Source organism: Parasteatoda tepidariorum, chromosome 8 (assembly GCF_982258835.1).
Source record: "Parasteatoda tepidariorum strain Cologne lab strain chromosome 8, Ptep-v5.0, whole genome shotgun sequence".
In the NCBI taxonomy this organism is placed as follows: domain Eukaryota; kingdom Metazoa; phylum Arthropoda; class Arachnida; order Araneae; family Theridiidae; genus Parasteatoda; species Parasteatoda tepidariorum.
Window position 1 is genome coordinate 10,049,715 of NC_141762.1, and position 8,915 is coordinate 10,058,629.

General features: G+C 29.0%; 1 long non-coding RNA gene across 1 annotated transcript; it reads left to right on the plus strand.

Annotated features, from left to right (window-relative positions):
* The first annotated feature begins 2,407 nt into the window (after positions 1 to 2,407).
* LOC147805281 (uncharacterized) lies at positions 2,408 to 8,915 on the plus strand. The gene is made up of 3 exons (XR_015428535.1): positions 2,408 to 2,564; positions 4,602 to 4,682; positions 8,664 to 8,915. It is a non-coding gene; the product is annotated as an uncharacterized LOC147805281 (long non-coding RNA).

Genomic DNA, 8,915 nt, shown 5'->3' on the forward strand with positions numbered 1-8,915 from the left:
ATTAATTTTGCCTTTAAATTCATAAATATTTTTTTATTCAACTACCGTTGATTTTAAATAAATAGTTTTTTTAGAAAAGTGTTTAAAAATAAATAAGAAAAAAGTGCATGGAATCCGACAACTTTAAAAGTATAAATTTGGTGACGTAGCCCTCACGTGCTACCACATCAATGTGTTCATTTCGCGATCGCAACGAACTATACTTTAGTAAGGCGAGTTGTTGTATGAACCGAATAGCTGCGATTTCTACACGAACAGTCATTCAATTGCACTAGAGGCGTAGCGTGTAGTATTGTGACGTTCCTTCTTTATTGTGACTTATTAAATTTAAAAAAGAAAATTTTTTGATTTATATATATATATATATTCCTCCTTATGCAAGCGAAAACAAAATGGTATCTTTTTTTTTTTTTTTTTGGAAGGAAGGAACATCCAAAACACATCGGAAAAATAATTATAAATAAGAAGGAAAAAAATATGTATCTTCTTATTAGAGTTAAAACCTAATGCCGGAGAAATCGTTTTACTAAATTTAAAGAAATAACATGAAAGGCCCATTTGAACTTTACATTCCATAGTTTTGTGAATCATATTACTTCAAACATTAAAATATGCAAAAAGTATACATAAGCGCATAATTTTAAATCATTTAAATTTTCAAGCTAATTTTTCAATTGACAATTTTTATCAAAAAATTTAAAGTTTTAATAAAAATCATTATTTATAAACTAAGAAACAGTAAATAAAGAATGCTTATTAATCAATTACAGCCCCTCAACTAACTTCTTACTTTCCGACGGCACTCTTTTAAGATTATTTTGTAAATAGTGCGGTTCTTTATCTTTTATTTCTCATTCCCGATTTAATTCTCTTTAGCCGAGTCGTCCCTCTGTGCACCTGCGAAGCCTGATCTTGAGGGAGAGGAAGAGAGACGATGTCTCCTGAATTTGTTGTTGTTTTTGGTTATGTCATTCACGCTCGTAAATATTCGATCCGCTACTTGCAAATTCTTATTTTTCGCCTTTGTAAATATTTTATTATACATTAGGTATATCTCTTCTTCGTATTTGTAAATATTATCAGAGCTTGACAAAGACAGGGACATACGGGGTAGTTGCCCCGGTCCCCACATTAGAGGGGGCCTCCAAATCGAATTAAAAAGTTTATTTTAAGCTTCCTTCTTCAGCGAACTTTATTTAAACAAAATATCAGTATTGTGTAAAATCCGTCTGTTTTATGTTAGCTTCTTCATTAATCTATTGCATGAACACAAAAAAATCTATATTTTGTAAATCCTTTGCTTTCTGGTGAGGAATTCAGCTGAATTTTTGCAATTACGCTGGACAAATTTGGCCTATCAAAAGCCTGTATTTTTACATATCGCAAACTGCGATATTTTACAGACATACAGACCTCTGACTGCCTTAATTGAGCCATCGTAATCACGGAAATTTATCTGAATTTCGCCCTAATGTCAGCAAGGATATGAATTTTTGGCAAAGTTAATTGATCAGAAAACTGCATTCGGCATGATGAACTTGTCAGAAAATAAATAAAATGGAAATACCATTGGAGTTGGGAACTTTACAGCTATTTCAGTTTCTAGTCAATTTTCTTGTTATCTTTAATGAGGTAAAAAATTTAAATACCTCCATATAGTTCAAAGTATGGCCCCCAAAGAAGTTCTTGCCCTGGCCCCAATTAGGCCAAGTCAGGCCTGAATATTATATCATTTTATTCGGATAATTTTTTTTGTTAATAATTTATTGTATTGCACTATCAATTTAGATATTATTCATTCGTTGCCTATGTCAAAAAATTCCGATGAAAAGCCAGGTGCCGTATGGCGAAATAGCATTCACACTGAAGCATTCAAATCATAGTGCGATAAATCTCAAAAGAATACAAAAATATTCCTTCCTGTAATTGCCATAAGGTTGTCAAATTACAACCACTTTGAAAAATCATCCTCGTAAATTGAAGTTGGCGGGTATGTTATTCTTTAGTTCAAAAACAATAGTAGGTATGCTTTCAAGGGAATTAATACAGCTGCTTAAGTAAAACAATTTTGCAAATAATTTGTAATTTATCGTAAAAAATATTTTTGTGAACAAAAAAAGAGTAATAAACCTCGTAATACTAGAAATTCTTAACGCTGATGATATAATATAACCATTTGGTATATCTTCGGTATGTATTGTGTAATAAAATATTTACTTGTTCATCTGTATTTAAACGTTACTAAAATATTTGAAGCTTGAGATTAATACTTTCAATAAACCATAAATTTATAATATAAAACGTAAAATATATAATAAAAGTAATAAACGCAATAAAGATCTTCTTGAAATTCGATAGTAAAAACTGACAATATAATAAAATTCGTACATTGCATGGTCTTACATGAAAAAAAATGAAATATTTTAATTCGTAGTTTTTCTTGAATATAAATACAGCATCTACCTGAAAGAGTTACAGATTTGTTCTACAGCTCTCAAGTTTCAATATGACCTTCCAACGTTTCCTCTTTGTTTTTGCAGTGTTGGCTGTTCTTGCTGTTTCAGGTAAGTTTAGACATTTTTTCTATACAGTAGGAAATTTCGGAGCAGGGTCGAACAATAATATTGCTCAAATTTGCTGTAACTTTAATACGGTAATGCATATTATAGTACTAAAGAAAATTAAACACAATATACTATTGTTTAATTTGAATGGAAATATGACTAAATTTAATACCTTAAAACGCTTACAAAACTTATACTTTATTCATGGTACCAGATGCCGATATCGTGGTTCAACATTGAACAAATTTTTCACAAAATATGGATGATTTCATGAATACAAAACTGAAAAGCTTGGTGGCAGAAAGTATAAAGTACAGTTTTATGGAAAACATCAAAGTATCAGATTCAATTTATATTAAATGAAGCCATTTGATTATATTTAATACATAATAAATATTGCAAAAAAAAATTATTATTATTTTCGTTATTTGTTATTTGTTCTTAAGGGTTACGATATTATATTTCATCATTGAGCAGAATTTTCATGTAATCTGAAAATGTTTATAAATATGTCATTGAAAAGCTTTTGGGAAGAAACGAAGTAATTTTAGAGAATTTGAGAAAAGGATATAAAGCCACGTATTGGACGCCTTATAAAAGCTTATGCTTCAATCTAATATCTTATAAAAACTGACGCAAGTTTTCACCATTGTATTGTGGTGTGGCTATTATAATTCGAATTGGATCCGAAATTTCATATAATATGTTTAGTTATAAGAATATTAAGTTAAAGCACTTATAGAAGAGAATATAAAGCAAGATAATAGGTAATTTGAGAAAGTATATAAATGCATCAAGTCCAATTTGATACCTTATTTTAATTTTTGTTTCAATTTAATACCTAACATAGGTTGCAGCAAGTTTTTACAGTATTGTGCTTTAAGGTTTGGACATTATTTTTCAAATAAGAACCTAAAGTTTATATAGTATTGTTAGAAGAAATTCAAGTTAGAAGAGCAGATAAAGTAAGATATTAGGTAATTTGAGAAAGTATATAAACCAATGAGGTCTGATTTTATACCATATTAAAGCTTTCAATTTAATACCTTATAAAGGTTGCAGCAACTATGTATTGAACTACAAGATACAATGGTTCAAATTTGAGTCAAAGTTTCATATAGTACGGCTTTTTGGAAGAATACTAAGTTAAAACGCTTATAAAAGAACATATAAAGTAAGATTTCTGGGAATTTGAGAAAAGTATATAAAAGCATGAGGTCCAATTTGATATTTTATTAAAGCTTACGTTTCAATTTAATACCATATTAAGGTTACAGCAAGTTTTAACAGTATTGTACTTCAAGGTTTTGACACTATGATTACAACTTGAACCGATGATTCATATAGTATGGCTATTTAAAAGAATGCTAAGTTAAAACTCTTAGGTAAGAGCGCATACAGTGAAACTTTAGGTAATTTGAGAAAGCATTAAATCTTCAGATAATTAATTTCCTTAGATTTACACAGTAAATTTACTTTTATTAGTTCATTATCAAATTCTGTGACTAAACATTTCACGTTTTAAATCCAATATGATTTTATGGTAACATGTAAGCGATATGGTTTTTCTACATAATTTGATTGTAAAAATAGAACTTTTCATAAATGTTTTATAATATAAAAAACGAAACAAAACCGGGAACAAAATAATCCGAATGTTTTATTAGTGTTTATCTGTATCACGTTAAGGCTACGTTTTCGCGTAAACTCTAACGTCATAATTTAAATAAACAAATATTTTAATGTTGGTTAAAAACATGTAAGCACTGAAAAAATTCTTTAATATTAAATTTATAAATATTTATTCCTAAGTTATTCTAAAAAAATTACTCACACGTGTAATTTTTATTCCAATATTTTCATAACATAGTTTACAATAAATTTAGATTGTTTCTTTTTATTTTCAATTTTTTATGTTTTCTCTGAAAAGAGGAAGTAAATTAATATCCTAAATTCGAATAAGTTTTTAAGCCCTTAGCAACAACATGCACAAAAAGTAACTTGAATTTCTAAGTTTTTTTGGTTTATTTGTTTTAGCAATGGCAAAAGTCCACCATTATCAAACAGGAGCAGCACCAGCACCAGAAGAAACAGAACAAGGACTGGGAATTTTAGGTGGTAAGTATAGTTTCATAATATGCAATGCTTAATTAGATGAATTATTATTGAACATGAAGAGTACATAAAATTCTTGCAATGGCGAGTACATAAGGTTCTGAACTTGGTTACCAGGTTCTTAAGACTTTTTAATCCTAAAAAATGTTTGGAGTCAAAATCAACTTACAAGAACTACTTATAATTTAATATTTATTGTTGTAGAAAGTTTATTAATTAACACTTTGACGCAGAATTCTTATTAAACATATTTTCTCACTTTTTTCATCATTTTTTATTACTTTTGGTCAAAATAAGTAAAAATATAATATTGAGTATTTTAATAATTTATGGTTATTAAATACAGCATGAAACATTTTCTCTTCGTTAAAGGTAAAATCTTCGAAACGCAGCTCACTTCCAAATAATTACTTATTTGCACTTATTTGTAGTTATTTAGATCAAAGATAAACAATTATTCATTATTGAAATATCTTTAATTAACAAAATCAATCATTGATAGATTTTTGAATATGAATAATAAAAAATTCAAACTTTTTTACTTGTTGGACTATTTTTTTATAATTTAAAAACGCAAAAATGTATTTTTGCCTGTAATTGGAGTGTCAGAAAAAACTACATAAAAGGCTTACCGGTGTCCCATCTACGTCAAGGAGTCAAGTGTCATTTTCTTAATAATTATTTTATTTAATCTTTAAAATGAAAAATGAAATTTTTCTTTGAGCAAGTAATTTTGTGAATGGCGGTTATTCGGTAGTGTTTTTAAATTTTTAAATTACTGTTGAAAAAGTAAAAAGAAAAATTTGGGGGCTAAAAATTATTTTGCAGAGCACAATTTTTTCAAAATTTGAAATAAAAATTTATTATTTCCCTTCATTGAACATAAATGACTGTCCAGAACAAGGTGCGTCTTTGAAGTCAAACTTTCAATTATTTTAAAAGAATCATAAGCAGTTCTTTCTGTTATAATGATATCTTCATACACAGAACAATTGTCACGAGCAGATTTAGTAGCATTAGAATCTTGATTTGAAATATAATTTTCCTATGTTTCTTTAAAAAAAAGGGTGCAAATTACGAGTTTACGAAGTTGACACAATCTCGGTTCTTAACGATTCGTCGGAATTATGAGTCGTAAGATATAAAACGGAATTAAATAAAATACAAAATAAAATGTTAAAAGGAAAAAGGGAGGGGCATAGCGAGGTCGGAAATGATCTCGAAGGTAAAAAAAAAATCAATCCCCAGTGTGTATAAAAAGGCGACCAAATTTAAGCGACCGGTATCACCAGTAAAAAACATAATGTGATAAGTAGAATTCGATTAGAATAATAAATGGGAAAGAACTAGTTGTATAAAGCTTTATATAAGAAATGAACTATCATAAGATGAAATGAGAAGCGTAAAGACGACTAGTGACAAGACAAATCTACTTACGCAAGATATTAATAAAACAATTTTATTAAAATATTAATCAAAATGTATCACTAATTTAAATGGAAGAAAAGAATCTTCCGCAAAATCCAGAATAATAGGTATTAAAATTAATTAAAAATGCTTCCTTCCAATTTTTAAATAATGTTACAAATTTTCGTGGAATGTCCGATTCAACAAACTGTCAATTTAAATTTTATTAGCTGCTCAATTGTCTTAAAGGTTGCTATTTTTTTATTCAGTACTTGGTACTGAACTAGAATTTAGTTTAACTGAACTAGAATTTAATTTAAGTATTTTAAGTTTAGTTAAATATATTAAAGTGGTACTTTTACTTTAAAAAAATAGTTGATACAAATCATGATCGGCAATTGGAACCTATGCCTATGTGCTATAGAAATCTATCTATCAGCCCCGTTAGGGTCTCTAACTTATTCGTCTGTGTGAGTATAATTTAAAAATAGTCGAAGCTCAATTGAAGGTGAGAAGAGTAGGGATCAGTTGCATTAACACTAGAAAGACAGAAACTTAGTATATACCTATATTGCCCAAAAGCAGTCAAAATGACAGAATTGTTTTTTGATTAATGGTTGGGCATTTGTGTCTATTTCCCATCGGCCTCAGAAATGCCGGAATTGCTACTCTCTTCTCGTTACCCAGTGAGCACCTATGGCTAAGCCACGGCAGTGGAGTAGCGTCGCCCACGTCATGCAACCACAAACCCGTTTATAGGGCGGGTTACATTCACACAATCACACAGAAAGGACATAGAACACAGAGAGAGAGTTACATCCATGCCCGGAGCGGGAATCGAACCCGCAGCCATTGGCTTCGCAGTCAGGCACGCTAACCGCTCGGCCACCTGGCCGGCATGACTCGATTGTATAAGAATAAATAATGTGTAAGGAAATTTGCTTAAAATTAATTTTTAATATTTTTAATATTATTTACAGTTTTACAACAAGTTATTAGTAAATATTAACAATAAAAAAATTATATGTTGCTCAAAATTCCAAGAAATTGTGTCATTATATACATCATTGTTTTTTCTAATTGAAATTAAAAGCAGTCAAAATGACTTCCTTAGGCAATCTAGTGTTAACTGAGGTTCAAAAAATAAAGCAATTATGACGTTAGTAAAAACGAGAATAAACGAGAAAGGGGTTTAGTGACTTACTGTCTCGCTTCCCTCCGGGGTCACCAATTGGAGGTTTTGTCTATCTAACCTTGGTATTCGTTTAAATTATCTGTAGTGGTGGACACAATTCTTTTAAAGAAGTATTAATACATAAAGTTTCATATCACTAACACAAATATTTTCTGAAGCAGTGTAAATTTCGTAGAAGTAAGAAAGTATGCTTTTTTTCTCATTAAATCGACATGAAAAACTTAAATTTTACTATCAAATACGCATACTTTCAGTTTTTAATTTTATCTATTACAGAGTTACTATAGGTTAGACTATTAACACGTTGAATGCCATGGGGGTCACCGGAGGGCGGCATTGAGTTTGTTCGTAACTACACGGGGGTCACCGGTGACCGGCGAAGCCAAGATTACTAGAAACGCATAATTCGAGTAACTTTTTAATCTTTTTACATTATTATCGTCACTAAAATGGTTTGAAGAAATTAATGCTATATAGAACGCACAGAAATAGTTTTATTTATATACAAAGAGATGCCAACTTGCTCCGGGCAGCGAATAAATATTTTCAATTCCTAGTTTATTAATTGTGATGCTTGGTTTAATAAATTCAATTTTGAAGATTTTTATCCACCATTATTTCTAAACAATTCGCAGGCTTATATAATTCATCACTTTAATCAGATATGTCATGCGAAACCTTTTAAAAAAACTAGCAAAATCTATCTGATATTTGCAAATTTAGTTTGTAGTTATTTACCGTTGTGGCCAGACGGGCAAGACATGTAAAATTAGTGTGGCATTCAATGTGTTAAGAATGTTCCTTTCTACTCTAAGGTTGTCAAGTTGATTACAGGCGATATAAACGTTGCCTTTAACATGCCTAATTTTGTCTGCTACTTCATTACCCAAATTTTGCAGTTTTGAACTTGAAAACTGAATTTTGTATAATGCTTATTCTTTCAAAAAATATAAAATTCATGTTTCTTTTTTGAAAAAAAATTCTTTTGGGCTCATTTCAGGGGAGTCTAAATATTTTTAGTCTAACCGAAAGTTTTCTTGAATAAGTTAGTTAGTTTCAATTAATTTTTAAAATTATTTTTCAATCCTTTTTTTAAATTACTTTTTTGTTATATTTATTTAATTTTTTAATTTATACTTTAAAATAAATTTTTAAACAATTTTTGTAATTAATTTTTAATTAATTTATTTTGTCGATTTGAGTTTTGAAATTCATAAAAAAGATTTTTATGTAATCTCTGTCGCATATTTCCAGAAAGGATACGTTTTTGACCATTCTCCACAATATGAATTTTTAAAAGTATTTATTTTAGTTTCTTACTGAATTTTATAATTCAAGTTTTTATTTTGAATGTTTTTAATGAAAATTCATTATTTTTGAAGGAATCAAGGAGGCACTCGATGACATACTCAGTACAGCTGGAGTTCACAACCAGTAAGCGGAATTCAAAATGAGAAATAAAAAATGCGCTGTTGGAATTGAACCTTTGGCGATTCAATAGTAATGTTCAATGAAACAATTGGTTAATCAAGATATCCTTATCAACAAAAAATTATAAACTATTTGTAAATTTTCTCACCCATTGTAATAAAAATTACTTATGTATAATAAAATTGTTATTTTAAACATTCAAA